Genomic DNA, 17,697 nt, shown 5'->3' with positions numbered 1-17,697 from the left:
CTTGGGGGGGAACTCTGCCAGGAGGCTGACAATGACCAAAATATAAGGGGTGCTCCACACAGTTCAGGAGAGATGGAGCTAGTAGATCATGGAAATTTTTTTCTACAACCATTTTGAAGCCGCCTCAGACCATGGGCATTATATAATTTCCCCTTTTCAGTGAACTGCACAATGAAATGACAAATACCACACAGAGCAATCGATCCATGAGACAGAAACACAGACACCAGACCACAAAGCCACAGAGGTCCAGAGTGTCAAAGAAACAGGGCTCCTCTGTTTCTGGCATGGCCCTGTCTGTCTGGGTAAGGTTTCATTGTTTGTCCTGAATACCTCTTTTTTTGCTGATGCCTGAACGTGTCCAGAAATGCTTCTAAGCACTAGGAAGATTGTAGAAGTCCAGGGCATTTTTTGAAGCTTATTCTTCCCTTTCTCCAAACATATAAAAACACAAAAGGAAACTTGAGAACGGGGGGTTGGGGGTGGGGTGGGGGGGCAGCAGGGGTTGTATTTTATTTCCAAGGAGAGAAAGGGTAGGAGTGGAGCACGTCTTGTGGTCCCTGAGATCCAGGAGACAAGTTTGGCATCTGAGGAGCCACAGAGGAATGGCAGCAGCTGGGCCCGAAGCTAGAGCGTGAGACAGAGCAGTGGACTTCCCAGTCCACAGGGCAAGTAAAAGTTATTAGGAGAGACCAGCCCGTGATCAAGGACCTGTGCTTGGTAAAATACGGGGCCTGTGACCACGAAGACTCCCCAGAAACGGGATCAAAACAGTGCCTGCAAGAAAGGATTGGAAGAAAGCGACAATTTCAAGGGTGGTGCCAGACGAGGCAATGTTTCGTTCTGTTGTAAGCAAGCTTGCTATGAGTTGGAATTGAATCTTTGGCACCTGACAACAGCCAGCTTCTGTGGGCTGAAACGGATCAAATGTCCTCAAGATGCCCTGATGAATGGTGGTGACGGGAAGGCATATGAGGGGAGTACGCATTTTTCCTATTAGGTGAGCCTCGAGCAACTCGCTCTGAGTTAGTGCACCCAGTGGTGTCACTTGGGAAAGTTCCCTCTGATCACAGTGACTTTTTTCATAAAAGCAGTTTTGCTCATGACGTCATACAGCTAACATGTGACATAGTGGGTGACACCATATGTCTAACATGTGACAAAGTTGGTGACATCATATGACATAGTTGGTGAGGTCATAAGTGGGTGATGACACCCGGCTTACATGCGATATAAGTGACGTCATATGTGGGTGACGTCATATGACATCACCCACATATGTGATGTCACCCACTTATGACGTCAACCACATATGACGCCATATGGCTAACATGTGACATCATATGTGGGTGACATCACACAGCTAACATGTGACATATTGGGTTGCGTCATATATCTGCCATGTGACCTAGTGGGTGATGTCATATGGCTAACGTGACACAGTGGGTGACATCACAAGGCTAACATGTGACATAGTGGCTGTGGTCATATGGCTGACATGTGACATAGTGACATCATAAGTGGGTGACATCATATGGATAACATGACATAAAAGTGACATCATATGGGGGTGACATCATATTGCAAACATATGACATAATGGGTGATGTCATATGGCTAACGTGTTATAGTTGGTGATGTCATAAGTGAGTGACATCATGAAGCTAACATGTGATAGTGGGTGACGCCATATGACATAGTTGGTGACGTCATAAGTGGGTGGTCATGCAGCTAATGTGACATGGTGATATCATATGTCTAACATGGGACATAGTTGGTGACGTCATAAGTGCGTGATGTCCTACAACTAACGTGTGACATAAAATTGACATGTTGGTGTGACGTCATATGGCTGACAGGTGACATACTTGGTGACATCATGTCTAACATGTGACATGGTTGGTGATACCATAAGTGAGTGACGGCATACGGCTAAAATGTGACATAGTAGGTGAAGTCACATGGCTAACATGACATACTGGGTGACGTCATACGGCAACATGTGATGTAGTGAGTGATGCCATACAACTAATAAGTGACATAGTGGGTGACATCATACGGCTAACATGTGACATAAGAGGTGACATCATATGTGAGTGACGTTACACAGCTAGCATGTGACAGTAGGTGACATCAAATGTCTAACGTGACATAGTGGGTGACATCATACAGCTAACATGTGACACGGTGAGTGACGTCATAAGTGGGTGATGTCACACAGCCAACACATTGTGGATGGGTGCCAAGTTTACTCGTGTTTCGCCCAATATCTGTTACAGACGGATCACGAGATAATTCGTGAAGCAGCATGAACCTGTGTTCCTTTGAAGCAATGGAAAAAGACATTTCCGACCAGAGCCTGTAGAGTTTGCGCTGCCCATGGAAAAAGAAGTGAAACCAGGTATATTTGCAAACTGTGTAAGGTACCGCTTCACAGAGAAAAATGTTATACGAAGTAGCATATATTAAAAAAGTACTAGGAACCTTTTTGTGACGGCCGACTTAAGAGAACAGCGTGCGGCGGTGAAACGCTGTTTCCTGCTCTGGAAAATGCCGCAGGAATTGTTGTGCTGCTGAACACAGCTGACTGGGGCAGCGCTATGGGAAGAACTCAAGTGTGTGGGTGGCTGTCTCGTTTCAAAGAAGGTGAGATGTTCATGGATGGCAAACCTCCTTCTGGACGTCCATCAACTTGACGAACGAATGAAAATGTCGACTCATAGAGCATTTGGGAGTTCGTTTCAGCAGGTCACTGTTAATAAAACTTTCTATGTAGAAGTACTGAAAAGACAGTGTAACAGTGTGTGACAAAAAAGGCCTGACTTGTGGCAACCGGTGGGGGAATTGGTTTTGCCACCACGACAATGCACCTGCTCGCGTGCAGGCATCTCAGTGCATCTGTCTGACTCACCTGACTTCACTCCTTGAGATTTTTTTTGTTTGTTTCTGCGAATGAAGACGGACATGAAAGGACAGCGATTTGAAGATGTAGAAGTGAAGATAAAACAAGGGAGGTGCTGTCAGCCATCCACACAGATGAGTTGGAACAATGTTTCCAAGTGTGGAATCACAGATTTGACAAATGTATTAAGTCATAATGGAGAGGATGTTGAAGGGGATGAGATTGTTTTGTAAAAAGAAAACTTAAAACGTTTTTTGGGGGGTAGCCCCTCATAGGTTGTAAACAGAGGAAGGACTGGGAATTGGAAAATATGGCATTGGTGACAGAAATGAAACTGGAGGTGACATGATGGAATTTTGTGATATCCTCACACAAAAACGTTTTCAACAATGTAGACAGCAGTTGGTCATTTGGATCTCACCAAACGGAAGACACAGGCATCGAATCTTCTGGGGAAAGACTGTGGAGAAACTCCATCTCATCAGTCAACAAGGGCAGGGGCCAACCGTGGAACACGCCGTTAATGACTCATCAGCATGTGCAGGTTGAAGCTGAAAAAATAATTAAAACCAGCACAAGAGAGCTCCAAAAAAAACTACCTTGAATTTATCCCACCTGAATTTAGAGGCCATTTCTAGAGTAGATTTGCTGCATTGAATGCTAATGAGCGAACACAAGGCAGACTGGAATGTTATCAAGGACGGTATAAGGAAGTTCATCGAAACATCCAATTATTTTTAATTGTGTTTTTCTGCAGAATTTTAAAAATCATTTTATTAGGGGCTCATACAACTCTTACCACAATCTATATACACATCAGTTGTGTAAAGCACATTTGTACATTCATTGCCCTTAACATTCTCAAAACATTTGCTCTCCACTTAAACCCCTGGCATCAGCTCCTCATTTTTCCCCTCCCTCCCTGCTCCCAACTTTCTGCAGAATTTTTGAAGCCCTGGTCATTTCGAAGCAATAGATCATTACAAAGAGAGGTGGGGGGATAAGAAGAGGCTGACATGGATGTCAGCAGAGATGCTGACACTCGCTTCTACAGGTTTGTGAAAATGCTACACACGGAATCCAGGAACAAGAATGGGAAAAGTGATACCAAAAGGCAAGGGGGAAGTGGGAAGGGGAGGAAGAGGGAACGGATCAGAATGATCAAGCTAACACCACACACACTCCCGGGGAGAGAACAACAGGAAACCTGGGGGAAGGGAGACACAGGTCGGTGTGATAGATAAAAATAATAATTTATCAAGGGGCCATGCGGGTAAGGGTGAGGGAGGGGGGGAAGAGACACTGATTCCAAGGGCTCAACAGAAAGTAAATGTCTAGAAAAGAATGATGGCAACCTATGTACAAATATGCCTGATACAACTGCTGTGTGGATTGTAATCAGAGTTGTGTGAGCCCTCAATAAAGTGATCTTTTAATAAAATAAAATTAAAAAGCTAAAGCAACTTGAATGCGTGCACAGAAAAGTTCAGAGAACAGCTGGAGAAAACAAGGTAAACTATTGTAACAAAACGTGCACGGACCCAGAATTAGGAGACAAGGGGGGAAGAATGTTCTGTGTCCCTCAAAGTAAGAACTGAAGGGAAAACTGGCTAAAGTTACACGCTTTAAAGATCCCGTGGAGCCTCCTTGCTCTGTGAGGGTTCAGAAAGCTATTTCAGAATCGCAGAGAGAACCCCTGACCGCCAAGAGAGAAGAACTCCCACAGGAGCCCCTGTGAGACCCCTCACCCTGAAGGGAGACAACGGAGGCCAAGCCACCAAGACCATGAGACGAGCAGAGGACAGCGGTGACACTGGGAGGACCAGGCGTCCCGGCCCCGGAACCAGGCAGGGCTGAGGGACCGCACTGCCGAGAAGCTGAGGAGCAGAGCGAGGCATGCTCTCAAGAGTGGCCGGGAAGAGGCATTGCAGACAAAAGAACTTCAGAATCGTTACTGCTTTGTAACCTACTAGCTCCCCTCATACGTCCCTAGTCATCAAGAAAACAGAAGAAAACCCCAGGGGTTCCCATGCAGTCATAGCCACCCACAGGGTGGAGGAGAAGTGCTCCGTGACATGTCTGACGTTGTCATCCTGATGGCCACGGATGGCCACATGTGTGCCTTGGATTCCTGATGTGAGTGGGAATGGCCACCCTCTTGAACTCCCCCCCCCCCAAATTTACCTCGCTCTTCCTGGAGGGTGGAAGAATGCTATTTATAGGAATGCGCTTGGGGTTCTCAGCAGCTACTCCCTGCAGACTGGACAGCTGCGTTCACCTGCACGCTCTGCTCTTAGTCTGGAAGCTGTCCCCTTGTGGCGAACCTTTCGGCCCTTCAACTGCCAGTGACAGAGCTTCCAGCAGCCCCGCAGTGCGCAAGCTGCCCCAGCGCAGGAAATGGACAGGCACAGAGGCTACCATAATGGGCTCACGCTGAGGAACGACGGTGAGGATAGCTCGGGACCTGACTGGGTGTCCTTCCGGGGTGCACGGGGCAGCTAAGGATTGGAACCTACCGACAGCAGCCAACAACAGATTTCAGGTCCTTGGCTGGTAACCAGAGGTTGTAGGATCATATCCGCTTAGACACCCCTTCGGAGTGATACCTGACACATGTCCTCTGGAAAAGTAGACATTTGGAAACTCCGGGAAGTGCCATTGAGCCTGTCAGTCAGGGGGCCACTGAGGGTCGGACTCAACTCCAAAGTCTCTTGCACGCTTAACCACCATCTGGGGTTTGTTGAAGGAAAAGGCCGCCTGTCCATTGGTAGAGCCTCGGGCAGCTCCCTGCATTTCAGTTAGTGAGGTCCACCCGCGGACAGTCAATGAGATAACACTGGTCTTGAGTTTACATGGACTACCAGAAGAAGATATAACTCTTGTCTTGGAAGAAATATACTCAGAATGCGCCTTAGAGCCCAGAGAGCAAAACTTGGTCTCACCTACGTCAGGCATGTTCTCAGGGGGACCAGTCCCTACAGAAGGACATAGTTCATGGTAAAGTACAGGGTCATTTAAAAAGAGCAAGACCCTGCAGGAGATGGATGAACTCTGTGACGTTAACAACGGAATCAAACGTAACCACAATGATGGGGTGGCCCCTGACTCTCCTTGACACACTGTCTTAATCACGTCCTGTACCTGCTGTCCCCTGAAAGGTTAATTTCCCACCTGACCTGAACCTTCTCAGAAGATGAGTATCATGAGTGCACATCCCCAAGGCAAGGGACAGACTCACTGCCAAGCCGGATCTTATGATAACACTGGCAGCGAGGCCCTGCCTTCTGGCTGACGACCATCAGGTCCTTGCGGCAGAAATGATATAAAGGTGCGGTCATGTTCAGAGTGTCTCACCTGCCATCTCACCTGAGCTCCTGTCACGAAGGGACTGATGATCACCTTCAGCATGAAGACCCTGCTCTTGATGTTGCTCCTTGGTCTGGTTTGTGCCAAACTGGAAGAACAGTTGGAGAATAAGTTGTCACCTGAGGTGTGTGTGTGTGTGTGTGTGTGTGTGTGTGTGTGTTCATCTAGATGAGTTTGCATCAGAGTCTATATGCGGTTTTGTCCACCCATGTGTGTGTCCCTAAAGCCATGCTCCTGTCTGACAGCGGTTCATAATTCCCCACTCTGCTTGTCTCAGGGAGAAAGATGAGGCTGTCTGTTCCCATGAAGATGCAGCGTCTCAGAGGTCCTATAATGGGTTTCCAAGAGTCAGCATCTCCTCAGTGTCAGTGGGTTGGGTTGTGGGTGTGTCTCACAGTGAAGAGACTCAGCCACCCCTGTGGTATCGTCAGGCATCAGAGCCAGCTCCATGACAACGGCTTTGCTTCTGCTTCCTTTGGACTTTAATTCCTTGGGGTTGGGTGGAGCTGTGGCTGCTCTCTCAAGAGGCACTCTGAGCTCCGGTTGATGGTTGCATTGTGGGCCTGGGTTAATTTTGTTTTCCTCAACAAGATCAGACCCGTTCCTCGTTTTCTGTCTGAAGTGGGCGGATAAGAGGACTCACGTTTCTTATGACCACCTTGCAGATGACAGGGATATGGTACAACACGTACGCAGCAGCGAGCGACAAGAAGAAGATTGAGGTGGGTGGACCACTTCATGGATACCTCCGTAACCTCACTGTTTCTAAAGGAGGCGACTACATAACAGCAATCTTTTACGTCAAGTAAGTGAAATCTCCCTAAACATGACCCATCAAAAATGCAGCTGATGGAACTGCATCTGGTCTCAGAGTTGCACAGGAGAAGATTGAAAATACCATGGGTTGGGCCAGGCAGTCTTTAGCCTTGAACGTTCCCCTTTGCTCATGAACATGCTGAAGAGGTCTTGTGCAGACAATCTACCAAGGCCACTCATGATGCCATCTCGGCTGCTTCCCTGCACGTGGGAATCAAAGTAAAAGGAAATCATGTGCCCCTTCAGCCGCATCTCTTCAGCTATGAGGTTGGTTGTCTGCGGGTTTGCTTTTGAGGATTTGGGTTTTCTCTACGTTGACTTGTTGTGCATCGCGGAATCCTCGCTGCAGGCAAGGATCTTTGAGCTTCGAGTGCCCCGAGTCGCCTTCCCTTGCAGCAAGCATGGCTGTGCCACCTGAGTGTGGGGGGTTGACGCTTCCTCCAACGCCGGCTGTCTTTCTCGTCTTCATCCCGTCCAGCTGTTGGGAATCTTTGCTCAGCAAGAGGATGGAGTAAGTAGGGTGAAGGGATACACAGCTTTTCTCATTTCAAAGCCCTGGTACAACCCCAGTTCTGTTTAACGACTCTCTCTGGGTGCACGTTGAATTCTGCATGAACACCATCAAGTGTCCTGGAGTTCTCAGCCCTTGAGTGCTGTCCCTACTTTGTTAAGCTGCACACTGTGGAGGGCCTGTACAATGCAGCACAAGCAAACGCCTTTCTGGGATTCCCTGTTGCTGCCAGCCATGGCAGCAATCACTCCAAGTCTTCTCAATCTGGCGTGAACTGTGGTCAGCTCCCTGTGGATGCAGTGTTTCTCCTGAAAGACCTTAAGCAACACCAACCCTCACTTGCATGTGATATTGGGGATTCCGGTAGTTCATTACCACATTCCGCTGGGGCCCTGGTTCTTTGACATCAGCACAGTTTTGGATGTCTTTCAGTTGGTCAGCTCGAGGTCTGCCAAATGTCTTGGCTCAGACTAGGAGTCCTTCCAGTGCTGTACGAGCTTCTTGAAACCTTGGGATTGGTATCCGCCCATTCCTGCATCCCCCTTTTTCGCTGCTGCCTTCGCTGGACTGTGGACTCCTTCTTTCAGCACCATCTGCTCTTGATCGCATCAGCTCTCTTGAAACAGTTGGATGCCAACCAGTTCATTTCGGAGCTGTGACTCTGGCGTTTGCTTCCATGTGGTTTTGCTGTGGTTCTGCAGCACGCGATACGTTGCCCTTCGAATCCTTCAGCGAGGCAACTCTGGGCCTGAACTTTCTCTTCCCCGTTTCCATTTCCTTTGAGCATGTTGTTGCTTTTGGGGTTTTTTCACTCGGTTTCTTTGCTGATCTCATGACAGCACGCTACTTTTTTCTTCTCAAGCTGCCCCTTGAGAGCTCCTTGTCAATTCTTTTCCTTCATGAGCTCCTCCATTTGCCGTTCCTGCTCAACCCTCAGGAGCAAATTCCAGAGTCACCTCTGATAGGATCCAGATTTCCTGGAGGCATGCAGGGTGCACAAGCCCCGGAAATGACCGACTTGAGTCTATCTTTATGTTTTAATTCTTAGATCAAAGTATCACCTGAAGTCTTTCTGAAAGGACCGATGTTTAGCTGAACGGGTAATAATGTCTGCTTTAAGTATTGTACGTCTATAAGAATTGTCTAGACAGGAGCAAACTGACCACCAGGACAGAAAAGTTTTGACCGGAAGCGTAGGGAGAAATGGTTCTGTTCTCATGAGGGAGAAACAACTCGGTGGGAGTTGGGGGGGCACAACGGTTACACAACTCCGTGACCCTGAACCACACGCGTGGATATCACTGAGTTCATGGACGCTCTGTTCTCTGTATTCTCAGTAACGCCCCATCGAACAAAATCGTTTAGAAAAAGAGAAAGGAAGGAAGAGTGTGTTGGGAAGGGAATGCACACTTAGGAATGCTGTGATGTTTGTTTGTTTCTCCTGAAGGGCTTCCGGTGGATGCCGGCTGATTTCAGTAGTGGGAGAAAAACCCCAAAAGGGTGTGTTCAGAACTGGTTGTGAGTATCTTCACTGCAGAGGTCTGGAATTCCCCACAGCCCCTGCTCCTTATTGCAAATGCACCCCCAAGAACCAGGAGGCTCTCCCCATGCTTGTCTTCCGATTCAGGTCAGTTTCACACCAGACAGCAGTGAGTGTCCAGACGTCAGCTCTCAGACCAGTCTTTGACTCGGGATGACTCGGGATCCGGGTTTCGCCAGGAGTTTCAGTGCAGTGGATGAGGTTTCCAATGGCTGCTTTTTATGAAGTCGGTTGCCACCCCTTCCTCTGCAGGGCCCCTGGGTGGACTGGGACTTTCGGTTGCAGTGTTAATCCTCTGTACCACCCCATGACCCCTTGCGTAGAAGCATACCAGGCCAGTTGCAGTGCAGCTGAGTCCCACTGACGGCGGCCCCAGCGGCGACCATTAGAACTGCCCTCTGTAGGAGGTTCGGTGGGTTTTTGCTTCTTTTCTTCTGAGGTGCCTACGAATGGACGTAAACCAGGAAAGTTAAGTTGAGCAGTTGAGCCCGCTCATCGTTGCAACTAAAGGATGCACCGAGCCCCAGTCGCAGCGTCTGCTAACTTATAATGAGCACATCCTCACACTCTGGCCCATGGCAAGCTCCCAGTCTGATGCCAATCAATAGTGAGTTGAGAACAGACGCTACAAAGCCACCGTGGCTCCTGTGCACAACAAAGAGCTCACAGATTCAACAGCCCCCAAACACAGAGGGAAAGATCAGGGTGCAGAGCAGCAACACGGCCCGGCAGTTTTCCATTGGGAGTCGACTGTCTTCAGTGCTGTAGAATTTGCCTGACTCTCCGTTTCTTCCACCAATCTGTCACAGTGTCCTCCTGGGGTGGCTTGCCTGCTGCTGTCATGCTGGTCGCTTTGCTACCGTTACTTCAAACACCAGCAGGGTCACCTGTGTTGGGCAGGTTGCAGGGAACCTTCCAGGCTGAGGCAGAGCAGAAAGGAAGGTCTGCTGAGCACCTTCTGAAAACCAGCCAGTGGGAACGGTTTGCACTCCCAGAGAACATAGTCCCATGGGCTCACGTTGGACACATTATGTAGAGGGAAGGAGAGCTGGAAGAAGAAATTTTGGGATGAAGTAGAGGCACAGTGACCTTGATGGAAACCCTGGGTGAGATGGATTGTCACAATTCCACAATTCCACAGTAACCATTTCAACAAATCGTGACGATGGCGCAGGGCCAAGCCATAGCTCACCCTGTTGTACATGGTCCCACCCTGAGTGAAGAACATTAGAGCGATTCTACCTACCCACACGCACCCATTCATTCATCCACCCACCCAGGCTTCATATAAATATTCATCCATTATCTACCTACCAGTCTACCTACCTATCTATCTGTTTGTCAGCCCATCTATTCATCCACGTTATATCCATTCATCCATACATATATGGATCCAACCATCCATCCATTTATACTTCATTAATCTATTTACCTATCTGTGTATCCATCTAACTATTGATTTATAAAATCATCCATCTCTCTGTCCACCAACAATCTGACCATAACCTGTCTATCAAATAGATCATAAACTTTTGTTCTGAATAATAACTGTCCTTGACAACGGACTCACCTTAGTTCCACGGTGAGAACAATCGATGTTGACAATGCGCTCTGTACACGCGATCCGACTCCCTCTCACCACTCAACCCACAATAGGCTTCCTCTCTTTCTGAAACTTTGTTGCCGTCCCCAAACCTGTGCCCTGGCAGAGGAACCCGGAAGGTGTGGTGTTAAACAGTCGAATGCAAACAGAAAGTTATGAGTTTGCACCCACCAGTGTTCAGAGGGAAAAAGACGGGGCAATCTAATCTACAGAGGACAGCGCTGGGAACCTTGTTGGGTGGTCCTGCGGTCTGACACATGGCGGCCATGACTCAGAACCCTCCCCAGGACACCCCATAGCAGCCATGCTCTGGTGGTACGTAGACACCACTGGAGACACAGGCATCCCTTTCAGCTTAGGGGGTGTTGACGAGCGAGACCCAACCCTCGTCCCAGAGTCTAACGGTTTCTGAGCAAGGTCAGCAAGATGGGGATGGTCCTGAGACGCAGCATAGGTCACCCTACACCACAGCAGGGGACAAGAAATGTGGGGCGTTGCTTATCAAGAGGTCTAACATACTGACTTCTGACTTTCACAGATTACGGAGATAACACTTACCAGTTTTTACATCACAATGAGAAATCGATCATGGTACTTGATGACAACAAAGACAAAGACGGCAAAAGCACAAAAATGGTTAAATTATTAAGTACGTATCCCAAGGGCCCCACTGTGTAGTTTCCCGGATTGGCAGCACCAGGTGTTCACAAAAATAAGAGAAATACGGTGTCAGGCTTTCATGAAACACAGAGTCCTGGGGTTTATGGGGTGAGAAATGAGCTCTTAGGGATGGTGAAAAACAGTTTACAAAAACGATTTAACATGTGAACTCCCAGCCCTAAGATCCAATAAATGCTGAGGTGGCGGTGACGTTATCCATGCCGGCCAGTCCCTCGAGTGAGCTGGAACTTAAGCTTCTGTTCCAACAGACAGAGTGGAGTATAGATAGTCCTGGCGACAATCATGTCAGCCTCCCAGACCATGAGGTTATCCCAACATCAACTGAGACCCACGAAAGAGCGTTGCCAAGAAGAGTCAGCTGCAGCACGAAGCAGCTTCTACCGGATCAGACTTGAGCCTGCTGCTCCTGCAGCACCTCCCCCCCTACACCCCCCCCCCAAGGTTTTATCTCACCGTCTCGGTGATAGCACACAACCCATCACATTCTCTGGGCCACCTCCACAGAGTCACGATGGGCACTGTCCTAGTGCCCCAGCACCTTTGTCCCAGAAAATCCCAACAAGGTGGCTTCCAGGTGCAGGAAGTTGTTTCCTCAATGACTGGGGAGCTACAGGTATGGATTGGACAGGTGAGGATGACATTTCAGTGAATCTAATCTTCAGTCCTCATTGTTCACTACCCTGCTTTCAAATGTTTATGAAGCTCTAGAAAGCACCTTGCAAGATTGAGGCGGGGCTAGCTTGGCCCTGAAAGTGACACCCCTCTTCAACCACACTTAAAGTGGTCTGGACCAGTAGTCGAAGGACTCTGATGTTCTGACTGCTGCGTCCAGGAGCATGGACTGTGTGTCCAAGCAAATCGAACAATCTGACAACTCCCTTCTTTACTCAGTTGATCGTGATGTGGTCTGTGGGCACATTTGTGATTAATTTCAGTTAGCTCTTTTTACTCTGTTTTTGGTTTGTTGACCTTTTCCCCCTCGGTTGCAACATAATTCAAGTCAGAAGAGACTTAATGGTCCCAACCCTAACCACAATAGCTGGAAGAGAAAGCTCTCTCTCTCTCCGAGTTCTAGATTCCTTGCTAATCGTCACACAGCTTCGCTCTTCTTTCTGTCCAGCTGTGTCCTTGCTACTTGTTGCAGCTGTCCCCTGAATATCTCAAGAGATTGACTGAAGGCACACTGTCCACTCACACAGCCTCCTTCAGAGAACGGAGATCTTGCACGCCTGTGACCTCTGGGATGGGGGTTCGCGTTGACAACGTGCATTTTCCATCCATAACAGATACATTTGAACCTGTTGAGCAGTAAACCCACCTACGGTATGGTCGCAGATTCAGTGTGCTGCTTCCCAAGTTGATGCGTGGGTTTGTGTTGTCCTGGTTGTATTCCAATTGCCATGCCACACGGGGCTCTTGTACTTGGTGGGGCGCGTAAACCAGTCCGAGTCCCCATTCTGTGAGGGCCAGACAAGAACACCCAGAACTGGAAACCAAGTTCATTGCCATCCAGCCCGTCCCGGCTCGTAGCAACCCTGGGTATGGTTTCTGAGATTGAACATCTCGATGGGAGCAGACAGTTCCATCCTGGCCACTTGGAGAAGCTGGTGGGGTTGAATTGCTGACCTGAAGGTTGAAAATCCAACTTATACCAGATAGCATCCCCCAGGCGCTTTGAGTTCCTCCACAAACCTAATGACATAAGCAAGCTCATTGCCCTTGATCCAATCATTGAGTGGACAGCGACCGCATAGGATGGAGTCGCTTTGTTCCTGTTTACGGAGGATGTCAATCTTGACAGCAGCCACCGCCTCCTCGTGCTCCCGAGCAGCTGCTTGGGGGTTTGAAATGATGGCCTTGAGGTTAAGATCCCCCTCCCAACCTTCTCAGGGCTCTTTTTTTAATGTGGTTTTATGGAGGTCTAATTCACATCTCATATGGGTCCTTTCTTAGGTCGTAGCAAAGGGGTTCTGGAGTCATGGCCGCAATCAATTGCAGAGCATTTTCTTCCTTCTTGAATCCATTGTTACCTCTCCACTTCCCCTCCAACCTCCCCTCCTTATCCCCCATTAGTCAGGAATTCACATTTGCCTATCCTGGACTTCATACATTGCAAAATTCACCCAAATAAAACCACCAACAACAGAAAAGTACAACAATATCAAAATGAGTGAAGAAAAACATCTCAATCGATAAAAACAACAACCAAGAAATTTAAAAATTACGACAAAGTTAAAATGGGTTAAAAGAGAGATAAAATGATCAGGGATTACATTTTAACCTAATTACATCTGCCATAATTGAGTTGTCAGCACTCTTCTACTGTTATCAAGGCTCTTCACGCCCTTCAACGTTGGTCAGAGGGGATTCACCAGAGACAAGATCCATGTAGGCACCCTGGGCTCTTTAGTTTTCTCAGCAAAACTACACAAGCAAAGTCATGTCATTGAGGTGAGCTGGGCTCACCGTGGCTCTATAGGACTGCCGGTGTCCAATGGCAGTCCTGACAATTAGCGGCCCACTTATCTTCGTTAGAGCTTCCAGGTCTCCTCCTCAGAAAGCACATAATAATACCATGCTAACTATTTGGGCTCCACCAAATATGACCGACAGAAGATCCACTAGCCACCGTCTGTCATCTTGAAAATGCTTCTTCCTCTTGCCTCCCGTTCCTTGATGTACAGCAAAAACCAAAGATGTGTCGAAGGAAGACTACGAGAGGTTTGTGCAGCTGGTTCAAGAGAATGGTATTCCACCAGAGAACATAGTCGACGCCATGGAAGCAGGTAAAGACACTCTGTTCTTTCCCCCGAAATAAAAGCACTTACCAGATTTACCGCTGGGAGGAAAGCCTCTGAGGATGGGGGTTCCTGTGCCCCCCAAACAGCTCATCCTTTCTAAAAGCTGTCACTCAGAGGGCGCCTGTCAATAGAGACGCAGGACGATGACGGCTGTCTGTTCATTCTATGTCTTCTCTTTTCTTCCCTGTCCTACCCATTGTTTTAGACGACTGTCCTGGGAATGTCCATTAGGTGAGTAGTCACGGGACACCGCTGCCCTCTGGTAGTCGTTTCTCCAGTAGGTAAGAGTTTTTAAACAATATTGATCGTTACAACCTTAAAGGTTGAACATTGACAACGATCACAATAGTAGTATCTTTGGCGTCCAACTATGTTACTCGGTGGGTGGGAGAGGGCAGGGCTTCTTGAACGGAAGAGAGTTGAGAAAAAAAGCAAACGGATGATAACTTTGGGCACCGAAGGAGGAAGGTTGGTGAAATCCCCCGATGGAAACTAGGGTTTATTTTCGCGGAGACTGGGCTGACGCTCAGGGCCCTCACGTGTCGGGGAGAGCTGGGCTCGAGAGGGTTTTCCCTCTCCCAACGACCTGGCACTTTCAGGAGCAGACGGCTAAGTCATTGGGTAGTTTCGAGCCTCGAACCTTCCTGTGAGGAGGCCAGAGGAGGAGGAATCCGGTCTCGGAAGACATGGATTGAGGACACACCTAGGTTCATATTACCTCGTTGACAGAACAACTCCACTCAACCCAAACAAAAGAGAACAACAACAAGACCAGAGTCCAGGGGCTCCCCACTCAGAGTGGCCCACGGAGAGAGCTTCCCCACAGCATGTCCAAGGCTGTGAATCTCCGAGGAGCAGACGCCCTATTGTGTGCAGGGGAGTAGTGGGGGCTTAATTTTTAGAAGACGCATAGGACTCAGGAGCCCCCAGGAAACAGATGGCTATCTCCTGTAGCCTCCTGTTAGTGCAGACATCATAAAAATATAGAAAATTCTAAAATTTTATGTTCCAAAACATAGAAAGCTACAAAATTATTAACATGTACAAACATTCAGGGAAATCTTGATCATCCCTGATGTCAAGTCTCTCCTGGGCTCTGACAACCAGACACAGCGCGTGGAGAAGCCCCTGTAGCCTCCTGACAGGTACACGGCCCCATGAAGTTTGGGATGTGAATTTCTCGCGAGGATGCCCGCACTCATCCTAATGATGTCTCTTCTCTGTCTCCCTCTGCTGCCTCCCCTCTATCATGCTGGAACTGTCTAGACCAGTTCAGCGATGTTGTTTATCTTTGTATCGTGGCACGTCTTAAAGAAGAAGTTGGCACCAGGAAAACAGCATCATCCTTTCTCCATGGCAACAGAAGCATCATCAATCTGAAGATAAAACCCCTCTGCCCACAAATCACACGTTCTCTCCCTTTCTGCGAATTCATGATCTTTAATCAACGTATTTCCTTCCAGTCACCTGTGGTGGCAAGTTTGATGTTACTGATTCCTAACGGACTTGATCAATTGATTCCATGTCTATTGAGATGTTCCTGAACCGCTACTCAACGCCTTGGACCTGATTCCAATTCACAGTCATCCTGTGGGGCAGGATAGAACTCTAGGATTTCCCACATTTTATATCTTTGAGGAGAGAACCCTGGTAGGATAGTTAAGCGTGAGGCTGCAATGTACAAAATCAGCAGTTCAAAACCACCATCCGCTCCAAGGGACCAAGCCTGGATTTCTACTCCTGCAAACAGAGACAGTCTCAGAATACCACGCATAAGTCAGCATTGACTCCATAGTAGTGATTAATACCTTTGTGGGGGAAACAACCCTGTCGTATTTCTCCCTGGGAGAAACTGGTGGGTTTGACCTCTGACATCTTGGTTAGCATCCAAGTGCATGCACCTCTGACTACGAGGATGTGGGAAACAGAAAGATGTCTCCCAAGTCGTGTCCCCCAAATAGATGTTAGACTTAGGACACTGCTTGCAGCTAATGGTAAATGATTGTCAAGTGACCTCCCTGAAGGCGGTCAGTTGCCAGTCTACTGTCTAGTCCCTCCACAAGTAGGGCCCACTCCCTGCTGTTAGGGACAATGGGCTACTTCTCCCTAAAGGCTTGCAGTCATCAGTTTGGTCCCTGCAGGGTGGGTTCACACCCTACTGATAATGGTGTCTGTAGTGAGCCAGAGAACTGGTCTAACCTAACCTGTTCAGTGATATCCAGAGTCAGGCTGCCATCGTGAATCTACGGTCTGCCCAGCTTGTCACATGTATACCCTTATGCCCTCCTCTTCCAATAGCCTATGAAACCCTAGACCAACCCCCTCCCATTAGTGTATTACCTATAGCACAACCCCTTCCTGTGGCGTATGTCTTCACTTGTAATTAGGGGACTTGCACAGCCCCAGAGAATATAAAAGCCGTGGTTAGCAATAAATCTCTCTTTCTCCCCATGTGGACCACCAAGTGAGGCTGAGGTGAGCATGCTACCATGAAATGTGTCTGACTCCATCATTTCAATTTCTCCTCTATCTCTCGTGCTCTCTATGACTTTACTATAATCTTTACTTATTATCGCTGTGCAATTGTGCTTTATGATGTGTTACGGGCTGGTTTCCCTCACATTTGGCACCCATCACGTGGGGTCTTGTAGGAAAAGAACTCTTTTGAGTTACATCCCGTATAACAATTGTATTGCCTCATTGGACAGAGAGGGTGAATCGGGGGAAAAAAATTGTTTTTTAAGTGTGCTTTTTATTCCAAGTGAGATATGAGTCAGGCAAAGAGCATGAGTACAGAGTATGGTATCACACTTTGGCACTTCTTGAAGAAACAAAATGTAGTGTTAATGAGTAAGAGAATGAAAGAGTTTCTTGAGGTGGTAAAGCAATTTAATCCTTCTTTTCAGGAGTCAGGAAATTTTGATACGGAGATCTGGGATAAGGTAGCCATTAACTTATGAACAGCTCACAAGGAAGGACAGAGCACACCCATGGAGAGCAGGGCACTCTGGGTGCATATTAAAACAGTGTTGGAGCTGCTGCAGGGTGAGAGAGTCAAGGAACAAGACCAGCAGAGCAGTGAGAAGCCTCTAAGCTACGCAGACTTAAGTCAGATGAGAAGCAAGCAGAATGTCAGGCAGATGAGAAGATTTTAGGCATAGCTGAGAAAACGAGGTCTGAGTTAGAAGGAGATGGCAGAGTAGACGCATCTGACTGCCGGAATATAGCATAGGCCATCACAATACTATCGAGCCAGTCGGTGCTGGAGGGAGAGATGAGATTTAGAACCAAAGGAATGCAAATAGAGAGATTTAACGAAGAAGGTGAGGCTCGGGAAGTGAAAAGCAAAGAGTCAAGGAGCAAGAAGGCACCCTTACTCCCACGGTTGGAGAAGAGTAGAGCTCAGGAAGCAGATTTAGAATTCAGAATGGCTTATCCCGTTAGAATTATAGACAGGGAGCCTGACAAGCAACACCC

The 17,697-nt window shown here is 48.0% G+C and overlaps 1 long non-coding RNA gene across 1 annotated transcript in view; it reads right to left on the bottom strand.

Annotated features, from left to right (window-relative positions):
- Window positions 1–6,272: 6,272 nt before the first annotated feature.
- Window positions 6,273–17,697, bottom strand: part of LOC123521742 — a 92,016-nt gene continuing 80,591 nt past the window's right edge. Inside the window, exons 4-6 of the long non-coding RNA XR_006680099.1 lie at window positions 10,706–10,837; window positions 9,467–9,578; window positions 6,273–6,356 (exon numbers count right to left, since the gene is read on the bottom strand). This is a non-coding gene — a long non-coding RNA (uncharacterized LOC123521742). The remainder of the gene's footprint in view (window positions 6,357–9,466; window positions 9,579–10,705; window positions 10,838–17,697) is intronic.

The sequence above is a fragment of the Echinops telfairi genome, unplaced genomic scaffold, assembly GCF_000313985.2.
Source record: "Echinops telfairi isolate 266 unplaced genomic scaffold, ASM31398v2 ScPeMD7_53;HRSCAF=182, whole genome shotgun sequence".
Classification (NCBI taxonomy): domain Eukaryota; kingdom Metazoa; phylum Chordata; class Mammalia; order Afrosoricida; family Tenrecidae; genus Echinops; species Echinops telfairi.
This window is presented reverse-complemented; position numbering and strand designations above follow the sequence as displayed.